At 35.5% G+C, this 24,588-nt stretch overlaps 1 protein-coding gene across 2 annotated transcripts in view; it reads left to right on the plus strand.

Annotated features, from left to right (window-relative positions):
• LOC121382741 (discoidin domain-containing receptor 2-like) overlaps window positions 1-24,588 on the plus strand; it is a 181,164-nt gene that overhangs the window by 64,647 nt on the left and 91,929 nt on the right. The window lies entirely within an intron of this gene.

The following is a 24,588-nucleotide window of genomic DNA, read 5'->3' on the forward strand; positions in this document are numbered from 1 at the left end:
GAGTCGTTATCAGTTCCAGCAGTCTGCATTGCATGCATGACCGGTCTAACACAATTGACTGACCTTCATGGTGAGGTCCGACTGATTGGTGTCTAACAATATAGCAGAAACTTAGGGACGATCCATAAATAACGGTCTTTGTTATGTTTGTTTTTTTGACGACCTCCCCCACCAGTCTTTTTTTTTCCGCTACATTTTCCGGGAAGCAAGTGATAAATCGTTTCTTTTGCGTTTAACAGATATAGCGTACACTGCATCTAATGAATAAGTGAACAACAACCCTTTCTCGGTCACATTTATTAAAAACATAACGTAATAATTGATACAGAACAATGATTGCCCTGAACACGTCAATCGAATAGGGCCTCAATAGTTGAGTGCGCATGCGTACAAGCGCACAGGCGGTACTTCTAAAAATAATAGTCGGAGAGTTACTTGTTATTGAGATGGCCTCTGATTAACAGCAATATATTGCAAACAAAACATTAGGTCTTAGGTTTATTCAACTTAATTATGTCATTCTTAAATCTTGTAGTCGGGTATTGTGATTCACCAGTAGTAACGTGCACACCATCTCATTTGCATGTCACACGTCGACTCTGTAAACAGCGATTACACTTACAGTCGGCTTACCACACAGTGAGCTCAAACAAAACGGATTAATCGGTGATTTATTTGAGTTTTTTTGCCAAAGTTTGATAGACATTCTCAGTCATTTGTGACATTAATTTAGCACCCAAAAAAAAAAAATCGTTATTTATATGTGCAAATAACCGATATATAGCCTGTAGTCTGTGCAATTAACCGGATGTTTTGTAGTGTTATAAGGGCAAATGGTTCCGTGTTGGGTGAAAATAGTCGATTAACCGAATTATGCTATAAACCGATGTGCAAATAAGTGGAGTTGACTGTATCTATTATTGTATATGGAACATTTTGGACACGTGTGATTAAAATCTTGTTAGTGATTGAGTTTGAATGGGTGTGGAACAGTCAGAATACCTTTGCAAATTTGAACATATTTTTGATAGCTTTTAAAATGGAAGGATGTAATCGCTTTGGCAGGTAATCTATTATTGTGACAGCAGGAACAAACTTCATGGTAAAACAACTCGTTAGTTACCTATACATAGTAGGGCATATTGTGATGTTAAATTTAATAGTGAAGAGGTAAAAACTTATTTTATATTTAGTAAAACACTATAAATTAAGTGTACAACATATTACATCATATGTTGTGATATTCGATCACTATTACATTGAATGAATGAATGTTTAAAACACTCTAGCACAGAAAATACATCAGCTAAAGGTAAACACACAAATGAATTGATTATTACGTTGAAGGAAGGAACAAATTTTGTTTAACGACACCACTAGAACACATTGATTTATTAATCATCGGCTGTTGAATGTGAAACATTAGGTAATTCTGACATATAGTCCTGGGGCGTAGCCAGAGAGGAAAAAACGCTGAGGCAAATAAAATAAATCTGGGGAAATTCCAGATGAGGCAAGCGCCTCGTCTGCCTCATGCTGGCTGTGCCATTGCTTGTATTAGAGAGGAAACCCTCTACATTTTTCCATTAGTAGCAAGGTATCTTTTATATGCACCATCCCATAGATGGGATAGCACATACCATGGCCTTTGATAAACCAGTCGTGGTGCACTGACTGGAATGAGAAATAGCCCAATGGACTCACCGATGGGGATCGATCCTAGACCGACCGCGCATCAAGTGAGCACTTACCACTGGGCTACGTCCCGCCCCTTTGAAGGATGGAAACATTGCTGTACACCTATTTGAAGAATAACACAGAGTAACATATACCTCACAGACCAGGTTCCGAATATCCAGCAGTTAGTTTGCAAATCATATTCCATGTGTTCCAACGTATTGCCATCTCCTATATCTTAACAGGAGTTTTATGTTTCCGTTAAAAAGTTGCATGAAGGATTTATGGTTTTGTGAACAGACTTATTTTCCCATTTAAGACTTGACATGAATGGATGATGTGATAATAGTTCTTCCAAAGGTACGCATCTATTGCGTCTATTGTACAGGCTGTGTCTAAATCCAAACTGACACAGTTAAATGTGCTAAAGTCATTTTCTTACTGTTCTCTTGTTGATGAATTTTAGGTACTAAAGGCCATACCAGATTTGGGTTTATCCCCTTATCCCATACAGAATATTAGACTTGTTTTAGAAAGCTACTTTGTTTTACTAAGGTCACTTCATATATACATGTATTTATTTATTTATTTATTTATTTATTCTTCCATTAACCCATTTTAAAAATATTAATCTGTCTTCACCAAGAAAGGCTCTCCTCCACACTAGCCTGGAAAGTTTTAGGAAAGCAGCAAAATTATAACCTTCCATGCAATTCAATTTTAAATAAATTTTATTTGAGACTTCCATGCAGTTGCTTCTCTAGCATCATTTCAGGAGAGTGATCTTCAACTGGCTTGATTTGGCTCCTGGCGATGACCGCAAATGAATGTATGTAAACATATACTCAGCAAAGTCCCAAATTAAATTGGTATAGCACTGTTGACCATCAGGTATCATGTTATCTGGGTTAGGTTGAAATGATATAGCTCCCTCAAGACATTGTGTGTGGTATGCACAGTAGCACTGCAGCCAGCGTTAATTGAACTTTGGGCTTCGGTTACGCTGGCTCTTTGTACCAACCGCAGAGGTAGTAGAGCTTTTAGTTAATATTAGACAGGAGGTTTTTTTTGTCTGTGTCTCTCACAATTATTTCATTCAACCCACTTTTTTCTTCTTCTTCTCCCTTGTTGAGGTATGTGTAATTACTTGTTTAGAAAACTGCCAGTATTATGTGAGGTGTGAAGTGGGGATGTTAGCCCTCTTTTGCTGGCAAATTACAAGATAAAAATCATCTCCAGTGTGGCCCGAACAAGGAGGAGTCTTGTTTGGATGTTACCTCATTAAATCAGCAAGCTGATTTGAAGGATGTTGTGTTGTCATGACTTTCTGATTATCTTAATTCAGATAAGTGAGCACCTATTAAAATGATTTGTATATATACATAGTAGATTACAGCCAAACTTCACAAAATTACACTGGTATCCTATATTGTTTTTTGGGGGTGGGGAGGAGATTCAAATGTCAAGATAATAAAATAAAAAATTTGCTAAATCATTTTGGCATACACTGAAACATGTCTATAAAAGACGCTGCAAAGCGATGTCTGAGAAGACTTGAATGCACAGAGACTGGACATTTAATACTGTGTAATCTCTTCTGTTCATGGTGGTCTAATTTAGTGCATAATTTAATAACGCAACAAAAATATATTATCCACAGATTTAAATACCCAAGGGCCCTGCCAAACGCATATCCAAAAAGAATTAAACAAATTACATCTGCTGTATGATGCCGAAGGGCACATGGATCTTTAATGTGAATAAGTACATCTAAACAAACTGGCGGGGCAGGATATAGCCCAGTGGTAAAGAGACCGCCTGATGCACGGTTGGACTAAGATCAATCCCCATTGGGGGCCCATTTGGCTATTTATTGTTCCAGCCAGTGCACCATGATTGGCATATCATAGGTTGTGGTATGAGCTATCCTTTCTGTGGAACAGCGCCTCTAACACATCCCTTGCTACTAATGGAAAAATGTACCGGGTTTTGTCTCTAAGACTACTGTCAAAATAATCTAATATTTGGCATCCAACAGTTGATGATTAATAAATAAATGTGGTGTCATTAAGCAAAACAAATTTTAACTCAACCAACTGGTAAATGTGGACGAGAATTGTTGGCTTTTCAAGTGCACTTTCAGACCAACTGACGGGATGTCACATACTGAGTCATGTTTAGTTACATTACAAAGGTTTGTGGCGGTCAACGGTCTGTTTATTATTTTAGTTATTAATAATACCTGTACAGTAACAGTAAGTGACATGTACATGGGCCAGGCGCAGACCTGACAGCAGGCTTTCATCTCAAATGACAGGTATTTTTTCCTGGTGTCGGCAACATGAAAACAATTAAGTATCACCAATACTGTATCCTAAACCTGGTTTGAAAGGAAAGCAAAGCAGTGGTTGTTTACCAACACCACAGCACATTTTAAAGGATGTCTATTGGTTAATTTGACATTGGGAGAGAGAGAGGGAGAGGGAGGGAGAGGGAGGGAGGGAGAGACTTGAAAGAAGCAATACATTTTTCAAATGCACTTTCTCATAGTCAGGACAGTACAAACCATGGCTTTTGATATACCAGTGATGAGACGGTGGTCAAGATGAGAAGAAACCCAAGTTCATTCAGTACGACTGATCCTTTGACCCTAACATTTGATTATATTTTTCACACATTTGCTAATATATTCATGTTAGAGCAATAATATATAGATTTCTTGACATCTGTGTCAGCTTCTTTACATTTTCTGACATTCATATATTGTTCCACACACTTCATCCTTGTAATGCCGACTGACCTGGGTATGGATTTCATTCAGTTTTACCCAGCAGCTGTTGAGACATGTATGATACCTTTCCTGTTGTGGGGTAAAGCAATGTTTATGTTATATGTAACGCATTTGGTATCGTTATGATTTCCATCTCATAACCTTGAGTGAGTGTGATATCATCATACAAGAGTGCACTGAAATCCCTCAATTCTATCTGCATGATGCTGTTGTAATGTGTCTTTTGTTGGTGCCCCAGATGTTTTAATGTCATGTTTTGCCTGTCATAATCACGTCTTTGACCCAAGTATCGGCACAGCTGAAGTACTGAACATATGGCAAGTTTGTTTAGATTCTCTTGGTGATAGTTACACCAGAATATTCTATTTGTGATCACAGCTGCTAACAAAACAATGGTCTGTTTCGTAGCAATCAGAGGCTTTTTTTTCTCTCAACTTGATGGAAATGAAACAAAAGATTTCCCCCCCAAAATCCATACTTATACCTTCAGTGTTGTTTAAATGTTTACCAAACGTGTTATTAAATTTAACAGATCAATTAATAAACATTTTCAGTGACCATCTTTATTATGTCCATTCTAGTTGGTTGTCACATGTTAAAATGGACAATAATACTGCTTTAAATCACATGGATTAGAACTAAAACGGACACCCTCGGTACCAAGTAAAAAGTCCAGTTTTAAGAGGTATCTGGTTTAGGGAGGTTCTCTTTCGTACAGATATTTAAAAAGGGACCGTGAAAAACATCGTTTTGAGGGAATTCCGATTTACAGAGGGTCCGGTTTTGAGAGGTTTGACTGCATATGGCCAAAGGATATTAAACTTAAAGAATGTCATATTGAATTGCATGTAACAGTAAAACAGTCATAGTGGATGATTTATTCTAAATACTTAAATAATAAAGTATACTTGAGATTTTAACTTTAAATGTTAAGAGATTGTTTTTTTAATAGCCAATGATGTAGTTCTTAACGTTGATGTATATATTTGATATCCAACAGCTGATGATTAACAGACCAATGTGCTCTAGTGGTGTTGTTAAACAAAACAAATTAATTTACTTTCAAAACTCTGTAAAATTTCACTTTGTATCCTTATCCTTAAATGACCTCCAATAGAGATAAGCGTTTTCACACATCTTCATGCACACGTGTGTCCTGAGATGACCCAATGGAATGAGATGGCCCTTTATGGCCAGTGTGCAGCTTGTAAGTTGGGATTCTGTGTGGCAGTCATGGCTTTAATGGATACAACATGGGCAGGCTGTTAATTTACTGTTGGGAGTGATAAATGGGACAAGACAGGCATGAAGTCAATGCCTTTGAATGTGGGAGTTTCCTTATACATGTATGCATGTATTTAATGGAAATGTGGTTGCCTTTCATGCATAGTTTATATGTTGTCTCTAAATTATAGGGTACTCTGTTTGCATATTTGTATTAAAAAAAAAAACTAATTTAGTTTTTGCAAATTTATAGGTTTAAGAGTAAAGTTGTGAATATTTATGATGCACTAAGGTTACGTATATATACTAAACCATGAATTTGTTGTTTAACTATATGTATTAAACTCAGTCAATAAAGTTTTACTATAGCATTACAGATCTATATTTATTTAACTGTTGCAGTTATAAATACTTAGATAGATTTATATCCTTTGATGTAATTGTAAATTAGCCATCAGGTTGGAAAAAACCCCCCCACAAAAACCCACAAGACAATTTCTGAAGGAAGGAAATGTTTTATTTAATGACATACTCAACACATTTTATTTACGGTTATATGGCGTCAGACATATGGTTAAAGACCACACAGATATTGAGAGAGGAAACTTGCTGTCGCCACTTCATAGGCTACTCTTTTCGATTAGCAGCAAGGGATCTTTTATATGCACCATCCCATCGACAAGATAGCACCTACCACAGCCTTTGATGTACCAGTTGTGGTGTACTGGCTGGAGCGAGAAATAGCCCAATGGGCCCACCGACGGGGATTGATCCCAAACTGACCTCTCATCAAGCGAGTGCTTTACCACTGGGCTTCATATATATGAATTTAATAACACAGTTGATTCCTCATACAGGCCAACACACAAAAACAAACACTCAGCCAGTTTTGAAGCCCAGTGTTTTTACAACAATTGTATAATTGATCACTCTCCTCCAATCAATAAGAGAAAATGATTCACCTGTCACCTGGGGCAGTTGATCAAACCTTCAGGTAATGCTGGTCTTTGAAGTGTCAACTCACCACCATGGATGACAGTGTAACACAGTGGTTATTGATTCAGCAACAAAACAAGAAAGATATAATACATTATCAGCAGCAGCAGCACCATTGGGGATCAGTACAGCAACCAGCAGTTGTCTGTGACATTACTCAGTATACCATATCTAAATCAAGGACTTATGGGTATTAATTGATACACAAAAGGTCATTAAATATAGATGATGGTCAACCGCTTCTGACACGGAGACACAGTAATCCTTCCCAGATGAGTTTCTTAACTATATAACCATTAATATTAGATAATTGTTGTGGGTTTGCTTTTATTGTGATGTAGGTCAGTGGGTAGAGTGGTTGCCTGAAATGACAGGTCTTTGTCAGGGGTTTATAGAGATGGAACTGAATGAATGAATGTTTAATGACACCCCATCATGAAACATACATTGGCTATTGGGTGTCTAAACTATGGTAAATGCAAATATTATTATATGGCACCAACATCAAGGCAATAAATGTGCACAAAATATGTATGAACAAAATAATCGTGCCCAAATTAAGTACAAACATGTTGACCTCAAAACATTTTGACTCAAAATCATTGAAATATTAAGCTTTAGTTATATTAAAAATAGCACAAAATGTGTTTCTGAATATTCACAACTCTTCATCAATTGTTAATAACATTGTTGCACTAAACATACCGAGTTCAGAACAGACACAAAAATCGGTGAGATCTAAATCCCTGTTAGTATGCGTACCCTTGATGGTCAGTTTTGCTGTTTGGCTGTTTCATGACTGGTATTGAATGTAGTGGTATGTGCTGGCCTGTCTATATAGAAGATATCTTGCTGTTAATACTCGGCAGTATTCTTTGTGGTTATAATTGAATTTCTTCTCTAATAATATTCTCAGCTAAGTTTCACCATCACATCAACAGGGGATGAGACGTAGTTCAGTGGTACAGCGGTCGCTTGATGTGCGGTTGGTCTGGGATCGATCCCCGTTGGTAGGCCCATTGGGCAATTTTTTCGTTCCAGCCAGTACACCATGACTGGTATATTAAAGGCCATGGTATGTGCTATCCTGTCTGTGGGATGGTGCATATAAAATATCCCTTGCTGCTAATCGAAAAGAATAGCCCATGAAGTGGCAACAGCAGGTTTCCTCTCTCAATATCTGTGTGGTCCTTAACCATATGTCTGACACAATATAACCATAAATAAAATATGTTGAGTGTGTCGTTAAATAAAACATTTCCTTCCTGAATTTCAACAGATTAAATTGTATATAATTTTTATCATTTATAGTTCATACATATTGTATGTTATTTAAAATATAATATGAATACTTTTAACAATCAAACATGTTCTTATAATACATTGTAGTACCAAATACATTTGTGGAAGATTAATTGGTTGAATTGTTTTACCTCGATCATGAATATATAATTGTTTGCTACTAATTTATAAATTGATTAAAGTGTTTTAACCAATGAATGAGTTGCAAAATTCCAGTCGATTTTTATTAACTAAAATTTATGCCTATATTTAATGTTCAGACGAAAAAAAACATTTCCCAAAAAAGATTTCAAATTCAAATGTTCATGTACTTAATTTATTTATTTTTCATATTATGCTCACCAGATTTGATTTTATACCTTAGAGTGTAAACTAAAGAGGTGGGGGGTGGCACAAATAGTTGGATAATTAGATGGGCTTTAAAGAAAAAAAAGCTCTTCCCAAAAACCTGGATATAGCTTTAAAACAAATATGGTACAAACTGAAGTGGATTCATTCTGTGAGGCCCACAGACATTGCGGACTGCATGTGGATGTGGAGCTGTCCACTGGTAAACACTGGCGTGTTGAACGAGTGCAAATATTTGTACATTGTGTGATAAAGAGCAATCAAACACAACATTTACTGACAGGTGTTAGCTGTAGATATCATAAATTTAAGCAGTGTGTAATGAGGGTTAAAACGGCTCTGTTCACCGGCTCTGTTCACCGCAGATATGGGTGTGTTGAAATGTGACAAATGGATGTTTAATGCCAGCCATACAAATTATGAACGGGTCTAGTGGTGGGTGTCATATATACAGTAGACGGGAGATATCGGAGGATAAACACATTGGCATCACTTGGAGGACTCTCGGCAAAGATCTCGGAAGGGATTAATACTGAGTACATTATATGTATATATCGGTAATCATGTCATCTGGGTTGGTGGGAGGTAGCTCATTGGCAGAATAAATGAATGAATGAACATATAACTCCAACCTGCACTGATTGGGGATTTATCCAGACATTCTGTGGGGTCGAACAAAAAATGGTGAACATATGAAGAGTTTAGGTGCAACACGCGATATATCAGTTTTTTTCATTTTCAGTATTAATTGCCATATATCGCATTTTAATTTTAAAAGACAGGATTTACCCAATACAATTTCATAAGGATCAATCATGTTTTGCAGCCTACGATTAGCCCTTACTGACATACAATAATGGCTTTAACTAAAAACAGAAAAAGAAAATGGTTTATGTCACGTTTTGCGCCTGAACTCTTCATATAGTCCCCTTCCCAAAAGAAAGTGGCACTGAAAATTCCCAATCTTTATGCTAAAAATTCCCAATATATATATATAGTTATTTAATTATGTCTACAGGTTCTAATAAGTTAATTTAACAGTGGTGTACTGCATCATTCAGTGACCTGAACAAATATTTCAAGTATGATTTACTCACACTAATTTTCCCAATCCCATCAGTCATGGGACCCTAGCAAAAATCCTGGATAAATCCCTGTTGATGGTGCATGCATCAACAAGTATTTCATATTTGGTTTATCAAAAACCATGGTATGTGTTATCTTGTCTGCAATATATCTTACAGCTAGTCAGTAAAAATAGTCTTTGTAGCAGCATTGTATATCTTTTGTATTAAATCATTCACCTGTCCTGGAAATAACAACAGTCCATGTGTAACCACATTGCATGCCCAGTAGAGTATGCTTAAATCTTAATGGAATGTAATAATGAAAATAGATTACACTATCACCATCATCATGTTACATCTATTGTAAAGACCTGGACTACCTGTTGGGAAATCTATTACCTGTTATAAATAAATTCTCACTTTGTTTGATCATTGTTATAGCCTAGGATCCCCGTTATCACCTGTGTTGAAACATCTGTGAGAGCAATATTTTGTTACAAGCATTTTATTAATTGCGATTAATCCCATATAATCCATTAGGCATTATTTAAAACTTGCATTGCTTTTTTATGGTCCTATAAAGGAAGAAATCCCCCAGGTTTATATTGATTGACACTATTGGTGAGTCATATCTCACAAACTCAACTAATGGTTTCATCCAATACATATCTACACTGTGAAATGTTCAACACAAAACAAAACAGCTATCGATTTTTGATTTTTTGCTTATTTAAAACCCCCAGCAGAATGTGTCATTTGCCTAGTTATTAAGGAGCATGATGTTAATCCATCAGAGTTGTAGCTGGTAGGTACTGGATACGTGTCCTACCTGAGGCAATGGGGGATTTGTCATGCTAGTTCCGGCTCCAACCCAGAGTCAGTGCACTGCGAGGCTCAGTGGGTAGGTGTGTAAGACCACATACACACAGAGTTTCACCTTCTTCCTTGGGAGCGATTATGGGTGTGTCTCCCAAGTGTATGACTCCACATGGATGATGATTACTTGGCAAGCACTGCAGGTTCCACCATTCATCTCATTATTAGCATATCTGTGTTTGTGATGTCAGAACCAAAAAGATGTCTTTGTCTCTGTGTTATGTTTGTGATGTCTCGAGTGGAAAAAATTGAGAAAATACCCCAAACGAAAAACCTGGGGGATGATGACAAGATTTTTAGATAGAACAAACCTATATTTAAAAAAACTATTCTTTGCTGCTGATAAATAATGTTAAAATGTCATGGAAAGGCATAAATGAAATTTTCGTATACTTATGACTTGCATGCTGCAAATTTTACTGTAAGTTGTATTACAAGAATTCTTGCATACCTGAACATTACATGGATATATAGGTATGTTAGTATGTATTGAATATCTTTTCAGCACTTGTTGCACTATGTTTTAATCCAAACATAAACAGCTTTGCTCCAATTACATTCTGCAATTTTACACCATCATCTGTAGCATTTGCTGTATGTTTGTGAAGTTTTTGTGTGCATGTTCTTACTTCTTTTATCTTCTGCTACTAGATTTTCTTTTACTGTATATACAGATGCCACCAATCCAGAAGTGTTGCCATAACACAGCAACAATGTCATTGTGGTCCGGTTAACATGAACCAACATGGCGTGGAACATGACCTGACACCCATTCTGCTTGTTCCATTAATCTATCAACCTGTGGTATTTTCTCACTTTTTTGCAAAATATCAAATGGTGAGACAAGATAATAAAAATTATATGCCTTGCCATCTGTCTGCATAAAGCTGTCAGACGGTGATGCCAGGGAGTGCATAAAGGCAGATGAGGAATCTGCAGCATGGAACACCGATATAAAGCAGACGTGGCGGCCATTGATGGATGCCGCTCTCTGGTGGAGTTTGGGTGTCTGCTGCTACTGCTGCTATTACAATGTTGAAAAACGTACTTATGTCAATCATCACATGTTCAAATAAAAGATATATGTCAAAGATTTGTCATGGTTACATGGTAACCCATTTATGTTTGTGTTATGTTCAGCCAGTCTTGTCAACCTTTTTTTTCTCTCTTGTATATACATGTATAATAAAACACATTTTTGCTGATTACTGGAGGAAACATGGTTCTTGCGATATTTAGTTTTTGCCATTGTCTGTAAATGTGGTTCTGCTTTGTTAGATGCATACTAAGTAAAATTCACACCTTGTGAATGCTATTGCCCACACACACCACTGCCTGTATTAAGTACTGACTAGGCAGACTACAAAATACTTGCCCAGCCCAAAATAGCAAGCCTTGATACATAAGGCTTGAAATTTCTTAATGTAGTATATGTTGTGCCATGGGTTGTTTGATGTTTGTTTTAATGTTTAAATCCTGTATTTTGCTAAAATATACTCTTAAAAAAGAGTAGGGGAATTCTAATAATGAATTTACAATTGCCAGAACTGTAAGCTATATTAGCTGTGGGGAATGGTTATATGATAATAGTGTATTAATTGTGCAAACATTACAACTGGTAGTTCAGTATTACAGTAGGTTTTATGTCCACCAAAGATCTTTAAGGACGATTGGGGTCAGAAGTGAAATTTGAAAGTTGATGTTTTTTTATCAGTAAATTGCAAATTCAAACAATAAAAATGACTAAAAACAAAACAATAACAACTGTATGATCAACAGAATGAAAAAGATTGACAGAAATAATGTTCCGCAGTGATTAATCGACCTTCATGGAATTGTCAAAATCGAGAATGACACCCCACGCAACTGAATGATGCACGTGCAAACTATGGAATGTGTTTCGGTGTGTTGATAAACAGACCTGAACATTCTTTATTAGGATGTCTGTGGTCAAAATGTATGTTCAGTCTAATAGTTGATATTAACATTAATATTTCAGGTTCCCCTACTTTTTTTGTAGATTATGTATAGACATTATAAAACAATATTACCATAGTAATTTCTACTATGGTATTTTGCTTAATCAAATATGGCTTCGATTAATGGCTAATTTTTTATGCTTTCATACAAAAAATTAGGTCCATCCATGGTGGAATAACCTTTAAAAAATCTCTTTGTTATATTTCACATCTATATACACATGTACTGTCACCCTTGGCTAGATAATGTATGTCTTTACCCATGTCATATCTCATGTTGTCTCATCTCGTTATGACAGGCATCTCTCACACCCACTCCTCCTACATGCATGGAATACTAAATTAGCTGTAGAATACTAAATCAGCTATGTTGATTTATTTTACTGCAACTGGATTAAACGAGATTGGCAGAGAATTACCATAGGTTTCTCAGTTCAGACAAACATATTACTATAGACTACATATTCACTTGTATTATATTGTATGAAATATCTTTTGAAATATCAGATCTGTGACAAAGAAAAAACAACTAAGATGAGTTAGCAATATATGATTGCTATAGTCTGTTATTTTGTTCAAAGTTAGAAAAGTTTGTTCTGTTTAATGACACCACTAGAGCACATAGTTTGTTGGATGTCAAACATTCTGACACACTGTCTTAGATGAAGCCTGCTACAATTTTCTCATTAGTAGCAGAGAGAACAGAACGTACATTGATATAAAAACCCAATCAGAGAATGAGTCCACCGAGGGGATTTGATCCTTTGACCCAAGCACCTCAGGCGAGTGCTTCTGTGACTGGGCTAGATCCTGCCCAGTTTTTATTCCATGTTAAACTGAATGACAATATTATTGTGATTCACCTCAATTGAGCACTCTACCAACTCAAATAGATCCTGCCCAGTTTTATTCCATGTTAAACTGAATGACAATATTATTGTGATTCACCTCAATTGAGCACTCTACCAACTCAAATAGATCCTGCCCAGTTTTATTCCATGTTAAAGTGAATGACAATATTATTGTGATTCACCTCAATTGAGCACTCTACCAACTCAAATAGATCCTGCCCAGTTTTATTCCATGTTAAACTGAATGACAATATTATTGGGATTCACCTCAATTGAGCACTCTGCCAACTCAACTAGATCCTGCCCAGTTTTATTCCATGTTAAACTGAATGACAATATTATTGGGATTCACCTCAATTGAGCACTCTACCAACTCAACTAGATCCTGCCCAGTTTTTATTCCATGTTAAAGTGAATGACAATATTATTGTGATTCACCTCAATTGAGCACTCTGCCAACTCAACTAGATCCTGCCCAGTTTTTATTCCATGTTAAAGTGAATGACAATATTATTGGGATTCACCTCAATTGAGCACTCTACCAACTCAAATAGATCCTGCCCAGTTTTATTCCATGTTAAACTGAATGACAATATTATTGGGATTCACCTCAATTGAGCACTCTACCAACTCAAATAGATCCTGCCTGACATGACCTATTTTCTGGGGATAATAAAGAATATGAAAAAACCTAAACTAGATCCTGCCCGGTTTTTGTTCCATGTTAAACTGAATGACTATATATTATTGGGTTTCTCCGTCACTGAACACTGAATACAGTCCTGGGTTGTGGGATGAAACTACCATTTTGGTTGAGTGTGTGAATATATATAGGTGTCTGTGAAAAATAGCTTTTGTTGACAATAAAGTGTTTACACGAGCAGTGAATTGTTTACTCCTGCAGCACCAGGTTTTTGGTGTGCCTCAAGGAGTGCGTGCCATGATGTTTATCACACAAGTGGACTGAGAAGAGAGTCTCCAGCATGTTTACTAAACACACAGATACTTCATATCCTCTGTTATGTCTTTTAGTTTTTGTTTTGAAATAAAAAAAAAAAAATGCAAAACAGATTTTAAAGTCTATATTAATTAGACAAAGTCTCTTATCTCAAGAAAGATATCATAGAAATGGAACAATGCAACGTTTTGATGTTATTTTGTGCACTCTGTTCCCATGTAGAATGTTTAAATTCAATCAATTTTATCTATCTTATCATTATCTATAATTATTTCTAATTAATAGTTAAATTGAGTATATGTTACAAATGTCGAGGTCTGTGTTATAAGTGTATTTTCAAGTGTAAAGCTAGATTCATACTTCACCACTAACTCTTGTCAGCGAGTAGTTCACTCACCCAGTCCTGCTTCTGTTCAAATCTAATCCTTATTTTTCAGTCAATTCAGTATGATTTTAACACAGTTCATAATAAATTTTAATGCACATTCATTCAACACATTTTAGTTTACCTACTGCAATAAAAAAAATTACATTTCAGTTGCACATACGGTTGGCAATCTAAGTATGAATTGACCTTTAGTATGTGAGAGAGAAGTCAGTGTAGTGAATTGTTTTGCACCTCAACACCAAGCCATTAAAAAACTCTCTGGGTGTGAGCTGTTATTGGTGTATCACCAGTGTTAGTTTAATATCATTTTATTCCATACATCGGTACAATACATATGACCGTATATTTCTCTATAGTCAATTGTGACTTGTTAGCCTTAAAGCCAACAAGTCATGTTTGTATTCACATTTCCACTTGTGTCCAGCAAATTAAATTAGCATTGAATATACAAAATGTATATACTCAACAAAATAAATTAAAGTACAAAGTATGAAAAATGCACTGAGCGCAAGAATTTTGCATGCATCACTGGTCAGCTACTAGTCAGCATTTACTCCAATAACATTCAGAAATCATCTGTGATCAGAACTTGCTAACATATTGTAATGTTCACTTGCAAAAACTCACCAAAACATCTACTGCCGTTAATTAATTTTGTTGAGTATAGTTACATTTTTTCCCCTGAATACTGGTAGTGCTTAAAACATTTTTCTTTTATAGACACTAATAGATAAAATCAGAAAGCACAAAACAGCAGTTAATATATTACACTCTAACAGATATATATTCAGCAGTCAGAAGATGGACACCTTGTTCACGCATCGACTGATAAAATAACAGCAGTTGGCTCCCAGACTACAATGATGTATTAGGCTAGAGACAAATTACATGTATTTTGATGTCACGTGGTCCCTGATCCATACAAAATTTATGGTGAAAAAAGAATCCACTGATAAAAAAAGTTTATTTGTCTAGGTAAACTGCAGACATCAACAAGCTTGTTGTTTGTGTTTTTCCGTTATATTTTAGCACCTGTACGGAGCCAGGGAGATGTCACACCTCTGGGTTATACTCCATTGTAAATAAACATGTGCTGTCTTTATGGAGCCCATGTGCAATGGCTGGCTTCTGCAACAACAAAAATGCAATTTGTTACAAATTGTTTTGAAGACATGGTGCTTATTATTGCTTGAGTATTTCTAAATTGCTAGCTTTATATCATCCGTGATGGTGTTGGTTTAAGATGGGAAGTCGGTTTCACAACTCTTCTGATAGCTATGTGATCGTGCAGACGTCACGAAAGAGCAGACTAAAACAAATTAAATGTCGTTAAAGAGAGCTTTGAAATTAAAAGAAAATACATGAAATTAAAAATACACAGTAAAATATTTGCTGGCTGCAGGCATGATGAAAATAAAATCAATATTGATGGTTTGACCTTCTTGTCAGTCAACTTTGTGGGGTGGGGGATTGAGGGTGGAGGGAGGGGGTGCTGACAGACAGAAATACCATCTTTTGTTGATTTCCAAAACAGTTAAAATCAGTCTTTTGTTAATAAAAAAAAAATTAATCCTGCAAATACAAATCAATATGAATAAAATTTAAATCCTAACATTTCAATATTACAAATAATTTACTGGCTAATTCGTGTATTAGTCATTTCTTTTATTGTGCTGCAGATGTCTTTTGCGTTGTTGGGCTGTTGTTTTTTTGCCTTCATTTGGATGTGCTGAATTATAATGGCATTGAAAAAATAGGCTGTGTCATACAATGACAAAATAGTTTTGATTGTAATATTCTGAATACTTAATCTCACCTTTGTTGTTTCACCTTTGTCAAGTCTTCATAACAGATGTGATCTTTTCATGCATGGCCTCCAATTAGAGATCAGAGACCTTTGTCAAAGTATTATTGTGCGTGACCAGAAAACAGAAAGCCAGAATACTAAAGAATAACTGATTGGGAAAACCGAGAATGAGTGTGTTGAATTAAATGTAATTAGATCATAACATGAATATTATATTGATATATAGAAAATAGTTAGGATTTTCTTTTAATTTATATGAAAGGCAGGGAAAAAAAGAAAGAAATGTTTTATTTAACAATGCACTCAACACATTTTATTTACAGTTATATGGCGTCAGACATATGGTTAAGGACCACACAGATTTTGAGAGGAAACCCACTGTCGCCACTACATGGGCTACTCTTTACGATTAGCAGCAAGGGATCTTTCATTTGCGCTTCCCACAGGCAGGATAGCACAAACCATGGCCTTTGTTGAACCAGTTATGGATCACTGGTCGGTGCAAGTGGTTTATACCTACCCATTGAGCCTTGCGGAGCACTCACTCAGGGTTTGGAGTCGGTATCTGGATTAAAAATCCCATGCCTCGACTGGGATCTGAACCCAGTACCTACCAGCCTGTAGACCGATGGCCTAACCACGACGCCACCGTGGCCGGTTGAAAGGCAGGGATTTTTAAAATAGATTTTTATCCATCCCAGGCCCCATTACTGTCCTTGACAGAGCTGTGACCTGTGAGGGACGTGCCCGAAACCATAAGGGTATAGGGGCACATTGATAGAATTCGCAATCACGATTTAGAGCTACAAATATAAATTTGATCTGAATAAAATTTAACCTATACTCTCATTCAAATGTTTATCTGTCCCGGGATAAGCCCCCGGGGCCTATCCAGAGACAGGCCCCGGGATGGACATGCTCGAAACTCTAGTGGTATATGAGCATGTAAAAATTATTCGCACTTGCACTCAAATGTTTAGCTAATTTTAAAGTTAAATAGAAATGCATATTTTTTAAATTTGTAAATTAACAGTATTTAGTCAGTGTTTTTCCACCCAACTCCATATATTTAGATATATGAAAAGTTAAAGTTTGTTTTGTTTAACAACACCACTAGAGCACATTGATTAATTAATCATCGGCTATTGACAGTCTTCAGAGGAAATCGGCTACAGTTTTCCATTATCAGCAAGGAATCTTTTATATGCACTTTCCCACAGACAGGAAAGCACATACCATGGCGTTTGACCATTTGTGGTACACTGATTGGAATGAGGAAAAAACTTGCAGATATACACATGTATATCCATATATATAATTATCGATGTTTGACTCTTGGGAATGAAGCAAGGTCAGCTTTAATTAACCTGCATTAAACCATATTAAACAGTGATACTTACCAGCAGAACTTTGTGTGGAAACATGACCTATCATTAGAGTTAAATTACACAGCAAGCAGTGTGATATTTATCAAATTATCCCACTTACATACAGATAATTATCAAGAATTATCCCAGATAATAGTATTACTTTTTTTGTCAACTTCTGAAAGCCAACTGTGTAAATCATGTTGGTTTTTGTTGGATATGAAGTTGTAAATAACTTACAATATGGGAGATGGCCTCATAAGTAATTTACAGTTGAATATATCCTGTTGGCTCGAACCCTGTCGGTGCTCGGGAAAGTGTTCAACCCATCGGGTATTTCAAACTAACCATTCAGTCAACATTGTGTAAGTGCAACTCAGACTTCATTTTTGGTTCGAGCGTTTTGGTGTATTTGACCCTTTCGAGTTGAACCTAATGAGATTTTACTGTATGTTTTTAATCAAAGAAGTTGATCATGTTTATTTTTCCCCATAATTGTTTGACTTAATCTGGCCACTGATGGTACTGGAAGGGACGTCGACATGTTATAAATTGGTTGGTATTTTTCTGAAGCATGTGCACAACCCAAAAATACTGCTATACTATTTATTCAGCTCGTGCAGATTTGATGCATATATACAGTCAAACCCAGCCGTGATTAACAGGCATCCAAGAGAGTATATTAAATGGCCCATTAAAACAGGTGGCAGCTTAATACAGATCAATTTATAACACATTTGTTGATTGGGGTGATTAGCATATAAACATCCACCAGGTATAAATATCTGGCTGAGGGTCAGGATATAGCCCAGTGGTAAAGCGCTCACTTGATGCGTAGTTGGTTTGGAATCAATCCCCCGTCGGTGGGCCCATTGGGCTATTTCTTGTTTCAGCCAGTGTACCATGACTGGTATATCAAAGGCTGTGGTATGTGCTATCCTGTCTCAGGGTGCATATAAAAGATCCCTTGCTACTTATGAAAAAATATAGCAGGTTTCTTCTCTAAGACTGTCAAAATTACCAAATGTTTGACATCCAATAGCCGATGATTAATATATTAATATACTCTAGTGGTGTCATTAAACAAAACAAACTTTAAACATCTGGCTGCTTTACAGAGGTGTTCCTTAAGCCAGATTTTACTGTACTCTGATAATTGAAGTCGTTTTAGTGATCTCCCTTTAAACTGGACCTCATTATAGTGATCTCCATTTAAACTTGAACTCATTATAGTACTCTCCCTTTAAACTTTAACTCATTATAGTGATCTCCCTTTAAACTTCTTTAATTGAACTCATTATAGTGATCTCCCTTTAAACTTCCTCAAGGTAGTATACTCAAGCACAAAAGTCCTGCAGCATTAAACCTATGATTAACATAATGGATTTGACAGCTGTGTTTGGTCTTCAGCACACCCCTGTCTCTGTGAAGAAACAAAAAAAGAAAATGGTGCCACTGAGTTTGTGAGGAATCTGCAGATATTGGCTGATTGTGTTTAATCTGTAAGGGAGAAGTATGTAGTTTGTCTCATTCTGTCGGAGACCAGGAGACCACCGCCCGATGATGTTGACGAGATGTCACAGGTGGACATGACTTGCAGGAATGAAATGCATGCTAAGTAAAATACCTTGGTTATCTTTGAACTGTTCCACAATAAAATACAGTCCGTCTGTGTAGTGGACTGGGGGAAACGTAGGGTGGGTAGCCAAGTAATGAAGGGGCTATTGTATATCAGTTCATAGATGCATGTCTGTGGGAAAGTAGGCATATATTTTAAATTTATTTTACACTGTGTTTTAATTTACATTTGATTTTTATATCGATTCTGATCATTTTAATTAATGTATTTACCTTAGTTTGACACCCAATAGCCGATATATATTTTTATGCTGGGGTTGTCGTTAAACATTCGTTCGTTTGTTCATTCATTTGTTCATTCGTTTATTCATTCATTCATTCATTCGTTTATTCATTCATTCATTCATTCAAGAGCATACATGTATATAAAAGACATCTTGCTGCTATTTGTAAGGAGTAGCTTGTGGTTTGCTTAATTGATTTCCTCAAACATTTACTGATTAACTTAAAATTTAATTCATTTTTGTAACTAAGATTAGTTCATGAGAATTGCATGTTAAAAACCCCATGTTGCCATTTGTCAGTGTTAACTATAGACAGACAGTATATGCAATTCTTAATAATTTGCTTTGTAACTTAAAATTAATTTAATATAATTTCTAAAGTTTTATATTTTACAGCAAATATAAAAATGATTTCTCTAGAATTTAAGCCATAATTTGCTATGCAAAAGCTAATTTAAAAATATACTTTTAATAATACATAAATTTGAGAAAGGTAGCATCTATTATTTTTCTTCTTTTTATAAAGCCACCATGGATATTACATTAAGTTTATGGAAACCTTTCATTCCATTTGCATTGTTTGATTTGCTGGTTTTCAAATGAACATGGCAGAAGACATTCCTTTGAAGATACGGACTTGAGGAAAGGTTTACCAGTGCCTAGTCCAATAAATAGTGGTTGCTTGAATTGATGTCAGTTTCCCAGTTTAGCATGGTTTAGAGCTTCTAATTAGTGAGTGCAGTGATAACGGTGTGCTAGCCAGGGCACCTGTCTCTGGAACCACATGGAACCACATGTGCTGCTAAAACCAACAGCAAATTCTTCCCATTGCAGATACATGTAATTTAAATGCTGTTAATTGGTATGAAGAAACATCTTCTAGATTAGGCCCAGAACTTGTGCTGGGATTGGTTCTTCAGCCTGGACTGGAGTTATGGATATAGCTGGGACTGGAGTTATGGATGGGGCTGGGACTGGAGTTGTGAATGGGGCTGCGACTGGAGTTATGGATGGGGCTGGAGATAAGGATGGGACTGGAAGTATGGATAAAGGTGGGGCTGGGACTGGAGTTATGGATGGAGCTGGAGATGGGGCTGGGACTGGAGTTATGGATGGAGATGGGACTGGGACTGGAGTTATGGATGGAGATGGGACTGGGACTGGAGTTATAGATGGAGCTGAAGATGGGACTAGAGTTATGGATGGAGATGATGATAGGTTGAGAATGGAGTTACATTGTATGGATGGAGATGGGGCTGGGACTGGAGTTATGGATGGAGCTGGAGATGGGGCTGGGACTGGAGTTATGGATGGAGATGGGGCTGGGACTAGAGTTATGGATGGGGCTGTGTTAGGTGCAAGTCTGGTTCTGGGATGGATTTGAAGATGAAATTTTTTTTATTAAAGATTAAAAACCTAGAGCTGGATTTCTTTGGAATTCACAATTTTATTGCCACTCAATAAAAACTGTTTTTGTCATTATTCTTCAATGAAAAGCAAGGCTTAAATTTTATTTTGTTGAGAGCAATCTTTTCTTTTCAAATTTCAAGATGGAAGCAAATGCTAGAAATTGGAACGCACTTCTAGAAATTAGGATTAGACTTTTAAGAACGGTGCAGTAGACTTGAGACAAATGCTGATAAAAGCTTATGATTTATATTATTGCTGCTGAAATGAGGAATTTTCGATTTCTGGAATACTGTCAAAAATGAAATGGAAAGCAAAAGCTGCTTGTTAAATGGATTGTCAGAAAATATATTGTGCATTTTGAGTGGTATTTGCTGTCTGCCTCCTGTCAATTTTCCGCCTTGGGTGGTGTGTGGTGTGTGGTGGTGGGCATCTCATAATACACCACACTTTTCAATACTCAAAAAAAAAATCATATTTTTGGGGGGTCGAAAGTAATTTTCGTAGCTAATTCATTGTTAAATTAGAAATATTTAATTTTTGATACAACATTCTCTAAATCACTATTCTTTTTTTTAAACTTTTTGCTTTTGTAAATCGTATGATGGCTAGTCTTAATATATTTGTTCTTATCATTATACCTTTCTCAAATAATATGGCTTGTCTTGCCAGACACCCTGTTGTGGTAGGTTTTCAATAACTCTGTAGTGAAGCAAGAAATGTTTGATTTATCAGCCTCAAAATGGATGTCAAATTTCCGGTATTTCTACATGACTACAGTTCTTTTAAATAATAGCTTTTAAAAAAAATATATTAAACATCTCAATTCATTTCCTACTTCACAGCAAAAAATAATGGAATTTGACAGCAGGATATTTAGCTGTGAGAAAACCTATTTGCCTGGAAAAAACTATTTTTCTTGTGCACATTCCAAAACATAATTGTAATTATGTTTTTGACACAAATAAAGTATTTTTTCCATCTTAAACTAGTAAAAGTATGTGTTTTTATAGTCCATGCATTCAAGAAGAAGATAGCTAAAATATTCCTCTGGGAATACATTTTGTTTTAGATTATCTTAAAATGAAGAAAAAATATGGTATTTGTTTTTTAATGTTTCAGTAGCAGTAAGTCAGTACATGTAATTGGTTGATCAAGTGATGAAATGACATTGGTGAATTCATTATGCGTGAATGTTTTATCTATTGAAGTGTTGTGCAATGCTTATCAAGGAATCTTGGAGACAAACTTGGGTTTTAGTATGGTGATCATTCAGAAAATGTTGATCAAATGGTAAAACATTGGATTTGGATGATTATCAACAGCTTATTTGTACATGTTATCTGTGTATACAAAATACAAATTTATACAAAAGAAAATTCTGTATCACTAGCATCTGTTACCTTCCAATGAACTGTTAATTTTTACTATAGGTTAAATACACTGACCATAATAATTAATATCTGTAATGTATTACATACTTGCATAATTATATTCTAAAAAAATTATAATAAAAAGTGTATATTATTTAGGTATTTAACACAGGAAACAAAAACATGAAGTTAGCATTTATTTATTTATTTATTTGTTTATTTATTTATTATTATTATTTGGGTTTTTCGTCATGACAAATAAATATAAGTATCATGTGTCCCAGTCTGGCATTCCTGTGATTTCATTTCTAAAATATTATGACTTGATTTTCCTGTTATTTTATTTCTCTAACAGTCTGAGTTCCACATGAGCCTTGAATTTATCAGAATGCCATCTGAAACTTGAGCTTTGTCGGCATAAGAAACAATTTAAATTGGATCAATTTATTTCTTACCAGATGATATCTTTTTGCGAAACCATGTGGGTTTTTTAAACTGTGAAACTGCACGTTTTACACTGATATAAGACTAGCTAAGATAATGATCTGCTGGATGCCTTCTTCTGTCTGCTGCACAGAATACATCATGTCTCAGTGGGGATGGAAGGGTTAGCAGGCTACACAACATAATAATGAGTATTTCAGAATTGATAACTGACTTAGACTGACATGATGACTGGGTATTTTGCATTTGACTGGTTATCATTGGATACTATTTTCTAAACAACTACTTTTAAAGGTTTTAATGTGTGTTTTCCCCAAAATGAGATGAAGATAAAATTGTTGTATTGTTCTTTTTTATCTAGACACAAATGTTATAAGACCCATGTTTTTAGTTGTTGTTTTGTTGGGGGTTTTTTTGGGGTTTTTTGTGGGGGTTTTTTGGGGGGTTGGGGGGGTTGGTGGGTGTATGGACTAGGGGATTATTTTTAATGTTTTTACTTTTTATTCACATCTGCAATGTTTCGGTATCATACATGTACAGATATATATATTCAACAGTCCCTGTTATAAAGATAAATGGACAAAATATTGTATATCTATCTCTATCTACTTACACATAACATGATATTTTACATACAGTTTGTTTCGGCCTGTTCTGGCTGCTGGTTCTGACTATAACATTAGATTGTACCAAATGGGATGTAGTAGTTCTGTGCAGGTGACTGACAGCGGAGGGGCAGGAAGTTCGAATTGCTGCCATCTGTTAATAACCAGATATCTATCTGCAATTTGACTGCTCATAATGAAAATACTATGATATGTCCGGAATAAATATATGTTAGAGGAAATTGGAAATGTAGATAAAAATGAATTTATTTTCACAAGCTGATTAACTATGGGGAAATGAGGGAGATTTATTGATAGATGCTGTTTCCAGCATATTTTGGTTTATGGAGAGTTCTAAAGAAATTATTACACTGTACTAGTATATAGTATATCAAATGCGCTAGTAAGTAGTGTAGAAAAATTATTGTAAATCTTTGACACATATAATTTCTGGATGCAAATTATAGTCTTCCTGTGTTTAAAAAAATACTTGTTTTCTAACTAATATGTCTGTCCTTCAAGAATGTTCTTATTGTAGTATATCCTATACATATATAATTTATCATATAACTACCATAAGAATGTTCTTATTGCAGTATATCCTATACATATATAATTTATCATATAACTACCATAAGAATGTTCTTATTGCAGTATATCCTATACATATATAATTTATCATATAACTACCACAGTGTATCCATTACATAAGCCCATGACCTATATCAATCATGTATCAACTCTGTATCAACTACCCTAAGATATAACTATGTATTTTTTTAATTAAAATAAAAAAGGAGCTACTACTAACTTCTGAGATATTTTTACTAAATTATGACTGGATCGACATGAATATCAAAACATGTTTACCCCCCCCCCCCCCCCCCCCCACATTTGCCAATGCCAACATTAATATCTGATAAAAGAATGCAAGATATATGTGGTAAACTGAATATAAACATTTACTACAAGTATTTGAACTCTCTGCGCCCCCCCCCCCCCCAATTATTTTTATGTAATTGTCTCCCTTTAAAAGCATCCATTTAAAAAAAAGAAAAGAAATGTGTTACATAATATTTCTGTCTCAAAACTATTCCTTAGTGGTTTGCCTAATCTTATTAAGTATTATCTACTGCACAATCATCCTTTGACAGCATCCATTTTTTAATACGTTCCCTACATAATGTTTCATCCATAAAACAATTCCTTGGTGATTCGTCTTATCTATTACTTTATTGATCGGTCTGTGTACATGAACAAGAATTA

The sequence above is a fragment of the Gigantopelta aegis genome, chromosome 10 (genome assembly GCF_016097555.1).
Source record: "Gigantopelta aegis isolate Gae_Host chromosome 10, Gae_host_genome, whole genome shotgun sequence".
In the NCBI taxonomy this organism is placed as follows: domain Eukaryota; kingdom Metazoa; phylum Mollusca; class Gastropoda; order Neomphalida; family Peltospiridae; genus Gigantopelta; species Gigantopelta aegis.